Here is a 16,792-nt window from a genome sequence, read left to right as displayed (position 1 = left end):
GAGACCTGGGTTTATTTCTGGGCTCTCTCTTCTGTTCCATTGGTCTATGTGCCTGTTTTTGTGCCAGTACCAGGCTGTTTTTATTACAGTGGCCTTGTAATACAGTTTGGTATCAGGTATTGTGATCCCTCCTACTTTGCTTTTCTTTCTCAAAATTGCAGCAGCTATTCGGGGTCATTTATGGTTCCATATAAAATTTTGAAGTGTTTGTTCTATGTCTGTGAAATAAGCCATTGGTACATTAATAGGTATTGCATTGAATATGTAAATTGCTTTGGGTAGTATAGACATTTTGATGATTTTAATTCTTCCAATCCATGAACACAGTAAGTGCTTCCATTTGTTTGTGTCTTCCTTGATTTCTTTGTTCAGTGTTGTGTAGTTTTCTGAGTACAGGTCTTTTAACTCCTTGGTTAGGTTTATTCCTAGATATTTTATTTTTCCTGTTGGTATATCAAATGGGTTTTTTTTTTTTCTTGATTTCTGCCTCTGAGGTTTCATTGTTGCTATACAAAGATGCCTTTGATTTCTGAACATTTAGTTTGTATCCCACTGTTTTGCCAAATTCATTTACTAGGCCGAGCAGTTTTTTTGTGGAGTCTAGGATTTTCTATGTACACTATCATGTCACCTGCAAACAACAATAGCTTTATTTCCTCCTTTACGATTTGAATGCCTTTTATTTCCTCTTCTTGTCTCATCACTGTGGCTAAAACTTACAGTATTATGTTGAATAGAAGTGGTGAAAGTGGATAACCTTGTCTTGCTCCTTAACTTAATGGAAAAGATTTTAGTTTTTCCCATTGAATATAATGTTGGCTTCATGTCTCTCCTATATGGCCTTTATTATGTTGAGGAATGCTCCCTCTATTCCCACTTTTCTGAGTGTTTTTATCATAAATGGGTGCTGTATCTTATCATATGCTTTTTCCACATCTATTCATATGATCATATGATTTTTGTCATTGCTTTTGTTTATGTGATATATTACACTTATTGATTTGTGGATATTGTACCATCCTTGCATCCCTGGAATGAATCCTACCTGGTCATTGTGTATGATTTTTTCAAAGTATTGTTGGATGTGGTTTGCCAATATTTTGTTGAGAATTTTAGCGTATATATTCATCAGTGATATTGGTATGAAGTTTTCTTTCTTTGTTGTGTCTTTATCTGGTTTTGGGAATAGGATGCTGGCTTCATAAAAAGAGTTTGGGAGCCTTCCATCCTTTTGGATTTTTTGGAATAGTCTGTGAAGGATAGTGGTTAGTTCTTCCTTGAATGTTTTGTAGAATTCCCCTGTTAAACCACCTGGTCCAGGGCTTTTGTGTGTCGGGGGGGTTATTTATTACTGCTTCAATTTCTTTTGTTGTTATTGGTCTGTTCAGGCTTTCTGCTTCATGTTCATTGAGTTTTGGAAGATTATATTTTTCTAGAAATTTGTCCATTTCACTTAGGTTTTCAAATTTCTTGGCATACAGTCCTTTGTAGTAATTTCTTATAATCCTTTTTATTTCTGTGGTATCAGTTGTACTCTCTCCTCTTTCATTTCTGATTTGTTTATTTGGGTCCTCTCTCTTTTTTTTCTCGATGAGCCTTCTTAAAGGCTTGTCAATTTTTCTTTATCTTTTCAAAGAACCAGCTCCTGGATTCACTGATCCTTAGAATTGTGCTATTAGTCTCCATGTCATTTAATTCTGCTCTGATATTGGTTATTTCCTTCCTTCTGCTTGCTCTGGGCTGCCTTTGTTGTTGTTCCTCGAGTTCTTGTAGACGTAGGGTTAGGTTGTTTGTTTGGAATGTTTCTAACCTTTTTAGGTGGGCCTGTATCACAATGAACTTCCCTCTCAGGACTGCCTTGGCTGTGTCCCATAAGTTTTGGGTTGTTGTGAGTTCATTTTCATTTGTTTCCAGAAACTTTTTGATTTCTTCCCTAATTTCATTCTTGACCCATTTATTGTTTAATAGCATGCTATTCAATCTCCATGATTTTAAGTGTTTTGGGTTTTTCCCCTTCAGGTTGGTTTCTAGTTTCAGTCCATTGTGGTTGGAGAAAATGCTTGATATGATTTAAATTTTCTTGAATTTGTTAAGGTTTCTTTTGTGTTCTGTCATGTGATCTATCTTTGAAAATGTTCCATGTGCATTTAAAAAAAGTTCTGTATTTAGCTTCTGTGAAATGAAGGGCTCTCTCTCTCTCTCTCTCTCTCTCTCTCTCTCTCTCTCTATATATATATATATATATATATATATATATATATATAAAATCAGTTATTTAATCTTGGGCATTGTTCAATGCTACAATGTCTTTGTTGATATTTTGTTTAGAAAATCTGTCCATTTTTGACAGTGGGGTGTTAAAATCCCCTCCCATAATTGTGTTGCTGTCAATATTTTTCTTCAAGTCCTCTAAGATTTGGGTGCTCCTGTGTTGGGTGCATATATATTTACAATATTTATGTCTTCCAGGTGGATTCTTCCCTTGAGTATTGTGCAGTGACCTCCTGGATCTCTCTTTATGACCCCTTTTTTGAAGTCTATTTTGTCTTATATGAGTATTGCTACACCGGCTTTTTTTTTTCCTGTCCATTTGCTTGGAAAATTTGTTCCAGCCCTTCACTTTCAGAAGTGTAAGTCTTTTGTCCTGATGTGGGTCTCTTGTAGGCAGCATAAGTGTGGATCATGCATTCTTATCTATTCAACTATTCTATGTGTTTTGATTGGATCATTTAATCCATTTACATTTAATGTTACTATTGATAAGTACTTATTCATTGCCTTTTTTGTACCTGTGTCCCCCACCCCCATCTTTTCCTTCCTTTCCTGAAAGCATTTCCTTTAGCATCTCTTGCAAAGCTGGTTTAGTGGAGGTGTATTCTTTTAGACTTCTTTTGTCTGGGAAGCTCCTTATTTGGACTTCTATCTTGATTGAGAGACTTGCTAGATAAAGTAGCCTTGGTTGCAGGCCTCTGGTTCTCTTTACTTGGAATATTTCTTGCCATTCTCTTCTGGCTTGGAGCATTTTCAGTGAGAAGTCAGCTGCTAACCTTATCGGGGCTCCCTTGTATGCTACTTCCTGTTTCTCCCTTGATGCTTTTAAGATTCTCTCTTTGTCTTGGAATTTTGCCATTTTAATTGTGATGTTCTTGAAATGGACCTCTTTGGGTTCCTCTTGATTGGGACTCTCTGTGTTTCCTGGATTTGTGTGACTTTTTCTCTCATCAAATTAGGGAAGTTTTCCATCATTACTTTTTCAAACAGGTTTTCTATTTCTTGCTCTACTTCTTCTCCTTCTGGTATCCCCATTATATGGATATTATTACTTTTCATATTGTCCTGCATTTCTCTTAATCCCTCTTCATTCTTTCTGAGCCTCTTTTTCTTTTCTTGGTCTTTCTGGGTGTTTTATTTTACTTTCGCCTCCAGCTTACTGATCTGATCTTCTGCTTCATCAGTCCTGCTTTTGATTCCTTCTACTGTGCTTCAGTTCAGAAATTGTATTTTTCATTTCCTCTTGGCCCTTGTTGATAGTTTCTATTTTTTTTTTCATGTTGATATAGTTTGCAGTGAGCTCATTGTAGTTTCCCTGTAGTTTCTGGTAATTCACTGTGAGCTCATTGAGCTTCCTGATAACCATTGCTTTGAACTCAATATCTGATAGTTGAGTTGCCTGTATTTCATTTAGCATTCTTTTTGAGGCTTCCTCCTTTCCTTTCATTTGGGGATTGTTTTTTTGTCTTCCCATTGTTTGTGAGACTCTTCTTGTTAGCCTCGGCATCTTAAATTTATTTATTCTGACTCCCTGGGTGTATGGTCTGAACTTCTATGCTATAATACCTGTGAGATTCAGTGGTGCAGTCTTCTTGATCTCCTGAGCTCAATATCCTTGGGATGTCATTTAAGTTGGCTCTGTGTTTGTCTTTGGGTTTTGATTGTTGTTGGGTATTTCTCTGGTTTGTCCTTCCCACCAGCTGGTTAACTGAAGGTCACTCTGTGCACCACCTCTTATAGCTTGTTGTGCTAGTGTGGGCAGGTTGTGTTGAAGTTGATTCTTCCATGTGTACAAGATTTTGAGGATTCTCTCTTGCTCTTATTCAATCATTTGTTCTGGATAACTTCTCTACTATTTAGTTGTATTTCCAAATAGGTCCTGGATTGAGGTTTGTGTGGCTTCCATTCCCTCCTTCACCTTCTTTTGTTTTGATCTGTTGGTGGTTCCTTTGTTGTTGGGTTTCCTCTTCTAGCAAGTATCCTGGTGTTCACAACTTCCACCTACTCAGTTTTGCTGGTGTTGCTGGCTGCAACAGGCTAAGGGGTGATTGGTTTTGCTTTTCTCTTTTCCTGATCTACAGTCAGTCAGCCTCTGGTACTCACTCTCCCCAGGGCTAGCCAGGTGCCTCTCCCCAGAGCTTTAGAGGTGTGGGGTCGAGACCCTCCTCAGAGAGTACTCTCCCCTGGGTTAGGGGTGTGGGCTCGGGGCCTTCTGTTGAGCGCACTCTCTCCAGATTGCAGGCATGCACACTCAGCCAGTCCACCTCTGGTCCCTCAAGTTTAGGTGTGCTCTCTTCCCAGGGCTATAGGGGTGCACAGGGTCTTCCGCACCACCTCTGGAGCATTGCCTGTCTGGGTGGGGAGGAGGCCAGAGTGGCTGCTGCAAGAGAATTCCCCAAAGAGTGTCCCTTTTTTCACTTTTTCTTTTTGAGAATTACCTCCCACTCTAGTCTGCCTCTCCATACAGATGCCTGGCCTCTCACACAGCTCAATTCTCCAACCAGACTGGGGACTATCCATTTCAGGGCCTGTCATGGCCCAACTCTCAACTTTCCCCAACTGGCATCCACATACTCCATGGGTGCTCACAGTCCCTGTGTGTTAGCCACTTAGTCCTTATTCCCCTCTCTGTGACTTCAAGCACTCATGTCTCTCCCTGTGCTGCTCAAACCTCATTTGACTGGGGAGGGAGCCGTTGACCTGGCTCTCTCTCAAGAACCCTGTGGTAGAGCCAGCTGGCACCAGGCCTGGGTATGCAGCTGCCCTGGTTTCTGTGCTGGTCCCAGGGACCTTACTGTCCTGAAGCACTCTCCTTACCATCTGGATTTTCAACGTCTGCTACAATTTTTGGTCTCTTATCTTCATATATGCTGGGGAACTGTTGGCTGTTTGTTCTGTTCCTACATAAATCGGCTAGGTTTTTCTCCTATGTGTAGGGTGAAGTGGAATCTGCTTCCTCCTACCTCGCCACCATCTTCCCTCTCTCCTCTTATCCCTCTATAATCTCTCTCTTTCATCCCTCCCCCCCCCACCTCTCAAGTATCCACTAATCTGTTTTTGGTCACAATATATTAGTTTCCACTTTTATAAATTTTCAGGTAAACAGAAAGATATGTTATGTAGTCTATTTTGTCTTTTTTTGGTTAATGGTGGTATTTTCACTGAGAGTAATCATTCTGAGTTTTATCCATGTTGTTGCATGTATCAAAGTTCATTCTTTTTCATTGTTGATAAGCATTCTACTGTATGGATACACCACAATGTTGATATGTTAACCTGTTGACAACACCGGGGTTATTTCCAGTTCAGGACTATTACAAATAACATTGCTATGAACATTTATATATAAGTCTTTGTATGAACATGTGCTTTGTTTTCTTTTGGATAAATGTATACATGCAGAATCCCTGGATCCTACAATAAGCATGTATTAATTTCTTAAGAAATTGAAAAAAATGTTTTCCAGAGAGATGATATCATTTTATGCTCTCAGCAGCAGTGCATGAAAGTTTCAGTTCTTCTGCATTCTCACCAAATCTTGTTATGGTCAGTCTACATAATTTAAATTTAATTTAATAGATGCATGGTGGTATTTCATTGTGGCTTTAATTTACATTTTCTTACTGACTAATTATGTTGAGAATCTTTAACTGTGCTTTTTGCCATCTGTATACATTTGATGAAGTGTCTATTAAAAAGCTTTTTTTTCCCATTATTTATTGGGTTATTTTTCTATTGTTGAGTTTTAAGCTGTTTTTTTTTTTTTAAAGACACCTGAGTTATCAGGCTCTTTTTAAAAAGATTTTATTTATTTATTTTTAGAGAGGGAAGGGAGGGAGAAAGAGAGAGAGAGAAACATCAATGTACAGTTGCTGGGGGCCGTGGCCTGCAACCTAGGCATGTGCCCTGACTTGGAATTGAACCTGCAATGCTTTGGTTCACAGTTCATGCTCAATCCATTGAGCTATGCCAGGCAGGGCCTATGAGTTCTTTTTGTATTCTCAATATAAGTTGTGTATTTGACATGCTTTTTGCAAATATTTTCTCCCAGTCTGTCTCTTCATTCTTTGAACAGTGTCTTTTGAAGCGCAGACATTTTCAATTTTGTTGAAGTCCAATTTATTATTTTTGTATGGATCATGCTTTAGATGTGGTATATGAGAAATCTTTACCTCATTCAAGATCACAAAGATTTTTTCCTATATTTTCATCTAGAATTTTGCAGGTTTACTTTTCATATTTAAGCCTAGTATTCATTTTGAGTTAAATTTTTTATATGGTACAAGGTGTGAAGGGTTTTTTGTGCATATGGTTATCCAATTGTTTCAGCACTATTTGTTGAAAGACGCTTTCTTCACCAAATTGCCATTATACTGTGGTCTAAAATCAGTGGGCTATATATATATATATATATATATATATATATATGTCTAGTTTTGAACTCTCCACTCTGTTTTATTGACCTATCTATATCTGTCTATCTTGATGCATCCTTTAATTGACTTGATTACTATATCTTCATGATAAATATTAAAATTAGGTAGTGTATGTCCTCAAAAATTATTTTGCTTCAAGATTGTTTTGGTCATTCTAGGTGTTTTCCAGTTTCATATGAATTTTTAAATTTGACTTTTATTTTCTACAAAAAGTCCTTTTGAAACTGTGATTGGGGTTATATTAAATCTATAGATAAATTTAAGAAGGATTCATTTCTTAATATCAAGTCTTCTCACCCATGAGAAGGTATACCTGTCCATTTATTCAGGTGTTGTTTAATTTCTCTCAGGAATATTTGTAAACCTTTGGTACACAAGTTTTTCACATCTTTTGTCATATTTATATCTAAGTATTTCATATATTTGATGATATTTTAAATGTTATTGTTTATTTAAGTTTAAGTTTTGACTATTTGTTGCTAGTATTTAGGAATATGTTTGATTTTTGCATATTGATTATATACCCTGAAACTTTACTAAACTTATATTTTAGTTCTAGTAGCTTATACAGATAATCATGTTGTCTAGAAATAGAGGTTCACATTTTCCTTTCCAATCTGCTTACTTTCTTTTTATTTTCCTTGTTTGATTGTACTGACTATAATCAAATGTTGAAGTGGTGGGAGCAAACATTGTTATCTTGTACTTGATATATTTTTTAAATATTTTATTTATTTATTTTTAGAGAGAGAGGAAGGGAGGGAGAAAGAGAGGGAGAGAAACATTGATCAGTTGTCTCACACTCCTCCAGCCAGGGACCTGAATGCAACCCAGGCATGTGCCTTGACACCAGTGACCTTTAGGCTTACAGAATGACACCCAACTCACTGACCACACCAGTCAGGGCTTGTTCTTTTTTTTTTTAAGATTTTATTTATTTATTTTTAGAGAGGGAAGGGAGGGAGATAGAGAGAGAGAGAGAGAGAGAGAGAGAGAGAGATCAATGTGCGGTTGCTGGGGGTTATGGCCTGCAACCCAGTCATGTACCCTGGCTGGGAATCGAACCTGTGACACTTTGGTTCGCAGCCCATGCTCTATCCACTGAGCTACGCCAGCCAGGGAGACTTGTTCTTAATATTAAGGGGAAAACATTTAATCTTTCACCATTAAGTGTAACATTAGTAGTGTCTTTTTGTTCACACCCATATTTATTTTCTATTGCTGCATAGCAAATTACCCCAAAACTTAGCAACTTAAGGCAACAGACATTTATTATCTCATAATTTGTCTGGGTCAGGAATCCAGGTGTTGCTTAGCTGGATGTGTCTGCCTCAAAGTTTCTCAAAAGACTGTGATCATGGTATTAGCTGTGTCTGTTGTTTCATCTGAAGTCTAAGTTTAGGGAATATCTGCTTCCAAGCCCATTCATGTGGTTGTTGACAGGCTTCATTTCCTCACAGGTGGTTTAATTATGGGTGTCAGTTCCTCTCTGGCTACTGGCCTGGGGACTTCATCAGTTCTTTGACACATGGGGCTGTACATAAAGCATCTCTGTTTGCCCTACAGCAAGCTAACGAGAGAGCAAGGAGGAGCAAACAAGACAAAGTCACATTCATTTTCTAAGCTAACCTAAGAAGTGACATTCTATCACTTTTGCAGCATTCTATTTGTAAAAAGTGAGTCACCACTAAGTCTGGCCTACACCCAGTGAAAAAAGCTCATATTGGAGGCAGAGATAATTGGAAGTCATTTTAGAGTTAACCTACCACAATGCCCTTTATCAAGTTGAGGAAATCCTTTTCTATTCTTATTTTTCTAAGAGGTTTGTTTTTTATCAAAAATGTATATTACATCATGTGAAATACATTTTATTTCTATCAAAATGATCATATGGTTTCCTTTTAGTTTATGTGGTGACTTTTTAAAGTTCATTTACATTGTTTGATTTTCAAACATTAAACCAAAAGTTAATTCTTAGGATAAACATCACTTGGTCATGCTATATTATCTTTTTAAAAAATTTTTAATTGTTGTTCAAGTATAGTTTTCTGCCTTTTACTCCCATCCCAGCCTCCTCCCCAGCCTTCCCCACCTCCCTCCCATTTCCACACCCCTTCCTTGTTTTTGTCCATGTGTTCTTTATACTTGTTCCTTCAAACCCTTCCCCCTTTCCCCTGAAATTCCCTCCTCTCTCCCCTCTGGTCACTGTCAGCCTGCTCTCTATGTCAGTGTCTTTGGTTATATTTTGCTTATTTGTTTGTTTGTTTGTTTTGTTGATTAGGTTCCTGTTAAAGGTGAGATCCTATGGTATTTGTCTTTCATCGCCTGGCTTATTTCACTTAGCATAATGCTCTCCAGTTCCATCATGCTGTCACAAAGTGTAATATTATCCTTTTTATATATTGTTTGATTCTACTTGATAAAATTTTGTTTATAATTTTTGCATCTATGTTAATGCAATACGAGAATTATTGGACTGTAGGTGTTTTTTTTTTTTTTTTCCTGGTAGTATGTTTGCCTGGCTTTGTTGCCTTTGCAACAGCATAGATGGATCTGGAGAACATTATGCTAAGTGAAATAAGCTGGGTGGTGAAAGACAAATACCATATGATTAACCTTGTTTTTATTGTAAAATGGCCTTCTCTACCCCTGGTAATATTCCCTACTCTAAAATCTTTTTTGTTTCTTATTAACATAGCTACTTGAGCTTTCTTTTGACAAGTGCTGGTATAATTATCCTTCAACATCCTTTTACTTATAACCAATGTGTGTTATAATATTTAAATTGTGTTTCTATTGGCTATATACAAGTGGGCCTTGATTGTTTTTCTTTTAATCTGGCAAGTTTCCTTTTAATTGGATCTTTACACCATTTATATTGCAGGTGATTATTGACATTCTTTAGTTTACATCTATCGTCTTGCTATTTGTTTTATATTTATTTGTCCTATCTGTTCTTCCCATTTTTCCTCATTTTCTGTCTTCTTTTTTTGAAGTATTTTTAAAATTTTATTTTACATCCTATGTTGACTTATTAGTTAGAACTTTGTTTTGTTATATTAATAGTTGCCTTAGGGTTTATATTGTGTATATTTCCCTTATCACAGTTTACCTTCAAGTGATATCACTTCATGTGTAGTATAAGAATCTTAAAATAGCATAGTTCCATTTTTTCCCTCTCAGCTTTTACATTACAGATATCAGACATTTTATCTATGCATACATTAAAAACACATTATACATTAGATTTTAAAAATTGAACCTCTTGTTCTTTAAGCAATTATCTTTTTAAGAGATTTAAATCATAAATAAAATTCTTATAAATTTACCCAAGTATTTACCATTTTTAGTGCTTTTCATTCTTCTGTATAAATCACTATCTTTTCTAGTATCATTTTTGCCTGAGAACTTCCTTTAATATCTTGTACTGATCATTTGCTAGTGATTAATTATTTTAATATTATATCTAAAAAATTATTTTTCTTTAGTTCGAAATATAGTTTTGACTGAATGTAGAATTAAAGGTTGACAGGTTTATTTTCCAGTACTTTAAAGCTATCTTTGAGCTTTCATATTTTTCTGACAAGAAATATATTGTTATCTGTATCTTCAATCCTGTGTATGTAACATGTCATATTTTTTCTGGCCATTTTTATTACATTGCTTTTGATCAATTTGATTATTATACACTTTCAAAGAGTTTTATTATATACAGTTGTCCCTCACTATATCGTGATTCACTTATTGTGTCTTCACTGTATTATGGTGTTTTTTTTAAATATATATCTAATTCTGTATCACGGAGTTTTCACTATATCGTGGGATTTTGCAGTATATAGGTATTTATATAATATTTATTATTTTAATTATTTTTGCCTAAAAATTTAAAATAATATAAAAATATTAATTCAAACATATTAAAAGAATATTAAATCAAAATAAAATACAGTATGTATTTCATCAGCATATGAATATTGTACTGTACACAATGGAAATGCAGTATGCCACTACCGCTTGTGCAAGTTTGCCATCGTGAGATTGTTCACAGCACACTATTGGCTGATGCCATGGAAGGCAACCAACCACAGCACTGTGTTCTGTATACTGGGCGCTGACTGGCTCAGTGACCATAACATCAGTCTGTTTGCTCTCCTGTACTGTGCCCATACATTCAGCATCTCTCCTTGTCCACTTAACATCCACGTCTGATTGCTGCATGTAGTGTTGCTCTGCGGTGTTGTGTTTTTGTGAAATTTTCATAAAAGTTTGAATTTATTTCAAGTCCTATGATGCCACCCAAATGTTATGCACCTTCTAAGCTTCTGGCAGTGAACCCAAGTGCCAGAGAAATATGCTTACCATCAAAGAAAATGTGTAACTTCTCGACGTGTTAAAAGAAGGCAAAAGCTGTGCAGCTGTAGGCTGCCATTACAAGATCAACGAGTCTACTGTTCACTACATAAAGAAAGACAAGAAGAATATTAGGTCTATGGCACCAATGATTTTTAACAAGACTGAAAATAGGGTGGTCACTTCCTGCAATAAGGCCATTGTGAGGATGGAGTCTTCATTGGCCCTGTGGATAAATGACTGCAAGAAGAAAAATGTCTCACTGGATACCAACACCATCTGGATGAAGGCCAAGAAACTTTATGATAGTTTTGCAGAAAGCACAGAAGTTCATGATGGTGACAAGGATGAAGATGAGGACAACGATGCAGAAGCAAGACCGCCAAGTGCTTCTCCCACCAGACCAACCCCATTCAGTGCCAGCAAGGGCCAGTATGACAAATTTCAGAGACGCTTTGGACTCAAGAGCCTTTCTCTGCATGGAGAAGCTGCTTCTGCAGATAAAAAGCAGCGCCAGCAACTCCCCATACCTATGCTCATCACTTCGACAAAGAGATCAGTTACTCTTTCACCTTTAATGGAAATAGAAGTTACAGTCCAGGGTGAAGATACTGCACCACCTGATGAAGCACATGATGAAGTGCTTCATGCCTTCAGAAGAGCTGTAATGATCTTGGCTGTGCAGTACATTCATCTCATCATCATCACCTTCATCGCCATCAGTACTGCACAGCTACATAATTCATGATCTTCATCATTCAAGTTGTAGTATACTTCACTGGTGAGTACCCATATAGAATTTTATATGTTGTTAAAGTTACATAGGTTTGTGAGTGTAGAAAGTGTTTAAGAACATATGAAGTGTTTATAAGAGTGTGGGGAAGGTTAATAAGAGAGTGGGAAAGGTTTGTAGGAGTGTGGGAAGGGTTTATAAAGCCTTAAAATGTATATAAATAATAAAATAAATATAATACCACCACTTTGCGGATTTTTACCTATCACAGGGGTCTCTGGAATGCAACTCCCACAATAGGTGAGGGATCACTGTATACTTGTTGTGTTTGGGATTCATTGAGTTTTTTCAATCTCTAGCTATATAGTTTTCATCTCATTTAGAAAACTTACAATTATTTCTTCAAAAGTTTTATTCTGTTTCTACTCTTTATATTTTTCAAAGATTCCAATTACACATCCTTTGCATTGCTGAAAGTTGTCCCACAGTTCATTGATGCTCTTTCCTTTTCTTTTTTCTTCCTACCTTCATTTTTCTCTCTTTTCTCATCCTCCTTATTTATTTCTTCATTTTCTTCTTTCTCTCATTCTTTCTTCCATTCCTTTTTTGAGTTTTTTCTCTCTGTTTTTCATTTTGGTTACTTTTATTGCTATATCCTAAAGTTTACTAGTCCTTACTTCTGCACTTCTAGTTTTATGTTAATCTCATCTAGTTAATATTTCTTTACATCTCAGAGATAGTAGTTTCTATGTTAATTTCCATGTTTTCTCAGGCATGGAAGTTTGATTCTTTATATCGTTCATATTTTTACTTAACAGTTTGAACATACAAAACACATTAATAATGACCACTTTAGAGTTACTGTCTGCTAATTCTAATATCTGTGCTAACACTCTTTGGAATTTGATTGACTGATTAATTATTCTCCTCATTTTGGGCCTTATTTTCCTGCTTGTTTGCACACCTTGCTATCTTTGATTCGATACCAGTCATTGCGAATTTTACCTTGTTGCATTCTGGATATTTTTCTATTCCTGTAAGTATTCTTGAACTTTGTTCATGAATGCAGCTTCATTGTTCTTAAGTGGTTGTCTTTCAAGTTGGGCTTTTATGGTTTGTTAGGATTGTCTAGAACAGTGTTAAGTCTAGAGCTAATTGTTTCATAATATTGAGCCATGAACTTCCAGAGTACTCTTACCCAACACCCCATAGTTATGGTTTTTCCCCATCCTGCTTAATGATAACAACACTATTCTGGTTCAGCGTGAGTATCAGGCACTGTTTTCTCTGATTCTATATGATGGTTCTTAGCCTAGCCTCTGATGGTTTATTCATACTTTGAGCAATACTCTAATAATTTCTAGAGTGGAACCCTTTTCAGATCTTCATAGTCTTCTCTCTGTGCACCTTTCTTTTTTTCTGATGTTCTGCCCAGCTATCTCTAGTTGCTTTGGTCTCCCTAGACTCTCAGCTCTGCCTCCTCAACTCAGGAAGATCACCAGGCTCTGCCTGAGTTACCCTTTATGCACCACAAACTGGAAATGCTCTAAAACAGTAAGTTGGGTTAATTGTGGGTTTCACCTCATTTCTCTCCTATCCCAGAGATTATTGTACTTCACTGACTGATTTCAAATGATTCAAACACTGTCATTTAATTTGTTTGTCTGGGTTCTGTGATTGTTTCAGGCAGGAATGTAAATATGGTCACTTTTGTCTTACCCTGGCTAGAAGTGGAAATGTGATCATTTCACTTTAAAATTAAAAAAAAAATTATCTCAAGACTGAGAATGCCAAGACTTAGCATTACAGTAAGGAGTAGAGCTGAAATTCATAGCCAATTCTTAGGACTCCTACTTCAAAGACACCACCTTAGAAGTATCCATATGGCCCTAGCTGGTGTGGCTCAGTGGACTTAGTGCCACCCTGCAAACCAAAGGGCCACCAGTTCAATTCCTGGTCAAGGCACATGCCTGGGTTGCAGGCCAGGTCCCCAGTGGGGAGTGTATGAGAGGTAACCACACATTGATGTTTCTCTCCCTCTCTTTCTCCTTCCTTTCCCCTCTTTAAAAATAAATAGATAAATAATCTTTAAAAAAGAAGTATCCATATGGCTGGAAAAATTGTAGTTTTCCCTCTAGGCTACATTTTTAATAATTGTTCACTTATATTTAATCTTCAGGTTTTTGTTTGTTTATTTTGTATTTTTAAGACTAAAGGTGAGAAACTAATTGCAGATATTTATATACTTTACATCTCTCTTCTCAGGGAGAATAGTGTTTTTGAGTATTCAATTTTCTAATACCTGGCGTTTGTTGTGAATCAATAGAGAACCTTTTTCCCTGGGTAAATGTTCAGCTTCTACTCTTACCTCTTAGGCTCACTTATAGGTCATACCCTTGCCTGATTCAGATCCTTTTCTCATTTCTGCCTCTGGTAGACACTTCTGTCTTTTTCTTAACCAAATTCCAACCTTTATTTCAATCCCATCACAATATCTATTTCTACTAGGAAGTCTTTTCCACTTACATAGTTTCACCTCTATAACATCACACTAGGTTCATTTGGACAAGATACTCTTGAGGTCTCTATCAGCTCTGAAACAAGTTTTGTGGGGGCCAAGACTGCTCTAGCCTCTCCTTAACTTATACCATTTGAAATTAATTGCCCCTGAATTTTCTTCTAAAATTGTATTATATAGCCTCTCCATTCTGTCCAACAAGCTGCCCATCATTAATAGTTTCAAAGTAAATCTGGTAGAAAGAATGGATGAGTGACTTTTTTATTCATTCAATTTGTATATTTTTCTTTTTAAGCAGAAAATATGTTTCCTGAAGGCAGAGCTAATGTATTTTGCACATTTGACCTTATATACAGGGTCTTTACTTCCCTGGAGGCATTGTCAAGTGTCTGGAAGACTCTGATTCCAAGAAACTATTGGCAATTTGATTTTCCAGAATTATGGTACCAGATTTAGCCAATAACAAGGTAGGGCAAAAGCAGGTTTATTGTTGTTCATTTGAAAAATAATATAATAATCAATAAATAATAATACACTGATAAACTGTTTCATGTACTCATGACTGTAAAGCTACTTTTTCCCCAACCTGTACAAGATCCCAATGTAAACATGCTTGAGCAAACAATAAAATGGCTCTGGAACAGAGTTTAGCAAGATAGTCATGCTTGCACAGAAAAACAAAGATGCAGATAGTGCAGACACACTCAAATTTCGTTGTTTGATACATCTGCTGCTTTGAGGTTTATATTTAATGTGAGTCTATTGAATGATTTACAGGTATACTCATACACTGAAATAAAGGGCTTTATTATAAATCTTCCTCCTTGTGCTATAGTATACTCTGCATTTTTCAATGCTGTGAACATAAATAAAAAAGTGTTTTGCCTGTGACAAGGACAAATGTCAGTTTGAATTTGAATATTCATTGTTACAGTCCTGATCTAAGAGGTAAGTACAAAAAATGCTTTATACTGATAAATTTTATCATATAAACATTTTAATAAGAAACAATAAAAATTATCATATAAAGGTAACACATTTAGAAAAGAATGCTAAGCAAAAATAGGAAAGTAAAATCCATCCCTATCTCCAACATAGATAAGTACTGATAACATTTTAGTGCATATTCTCTGCTTTTTTATATACATATTTTATTCAAAATGTAAATATATTGAACATATTTTGTTACATGCTTTTTTATCCATTGATATGGAAAGTATTCAGCATATATTCATAAAAGTTGTCCACATCATCATTTCTCACTGCTGTCTAGCATTTCAATATATGGATCTACTATAATTTATTTATCCAAACCCTTAATTTGGGTCATTATGGTTGTGAAGAGTATTTTTGCTATCACAAAATTAGAGGAAAAAGTCCTTGCAGCTAAAAGCTTTATATATATCCCTCAATATTTTCTTAAAATAAATCCCTAAAAATGGAATTCTTTGGTCAAAAAGTGTGCATAATTCTAAGGCTTTTGACATGAAGACTACCCTCATTTCAATTTAATCTCCCAACAATGCATGAGACACTTTTAAAATTATTTTATTTTTACTTAAAACCTTAATGCAGGAAAATGTTAAAGCATCCATATTTAGCAGTCGAGGAAACCAGGGTGTAGAAGATCAAGAACACACATCATTAACACGATAATTATAACCCTACTTCCTACATTCCTTGTACTCTCAGAACAGTGCTCATTACATCTACACAAGTGGTGTTTGGAAAAACTGAGTCTGGGAGATTCTTTGAGCACAATTAGGGTTTATTAGTCAAAAACATACTGAAGACAAAGTTAAACAGTCTATATTCAGCAGTTGTGACAGGATCATTCATGCCTTTATGCTGGTTTCTGTGATTTAAATTATTTGCCACCAGGAAACAGCAGAAAGTCATGTTTGCTCTTTTTTCAAGAATGAAATATGGTTTTCTTGAGAAGATGATCTCTTTTTTACCTTGGCTCTTATCAAATTGCAATACATGATATTTATGAAATTAGGACTTTGAATTTGTTTGGTTCAAATAGAAATGAAAAATGAGCTACGTATATTTTCTCATGAAGTGTTATCTCAAAACATTTTTTAATTCATAAAGAATTATCTCACTATACACTTTGAGCTAGACTTGAAGAAGTTGATGTTAAAAACAGTAAGATTGTAACTTCAATATAACTTGTTGCTCTTGATCTAGTTACTTTCATAATCTTTTTTCCTCAGAATACCACTGTAAGAGAAAAAAAGACACAACCTGAAGCAATTCCTCACTACCAAATGATACATTCGTTCTTTCCAACCTGGTATACATTTCCTTAACTTGATATCTGCTTTTCAATTTTGAAGCCTCCTATTTCAAAGTAGGTTGATCACAAAAATAACATAATAGTCTCTGTCTCTGTGAATCCATGCCCTTTGTAGCCTGACTTTGAAACTTCTCTGTTCAAAGATGGAGTTTATATCTCTATCCCATGAAACTGGCCCATCT

This window comes from Phyllostomus discolor, chromosome X, assembly GCF_004126475.2.
Source record: "Phyllostomus discolor isolate MPI-MPIP mPhyDis1 chromosome X, mPhyDis1.pri.v3, whole genome shotgun sequence".
NCBI classification, from domain to species: domain Eukaryota; kingdom Metazoa; phylum Chordata; class Mammalia; order Chiroptera; family Phyllostomidae; genus Phyllostomus; species Phyllostomus discolor.
The sequence above is the reverse complement of the archived record's forward strand: the minus strand, read 5'-3'. Positions refer to the sequence as shown.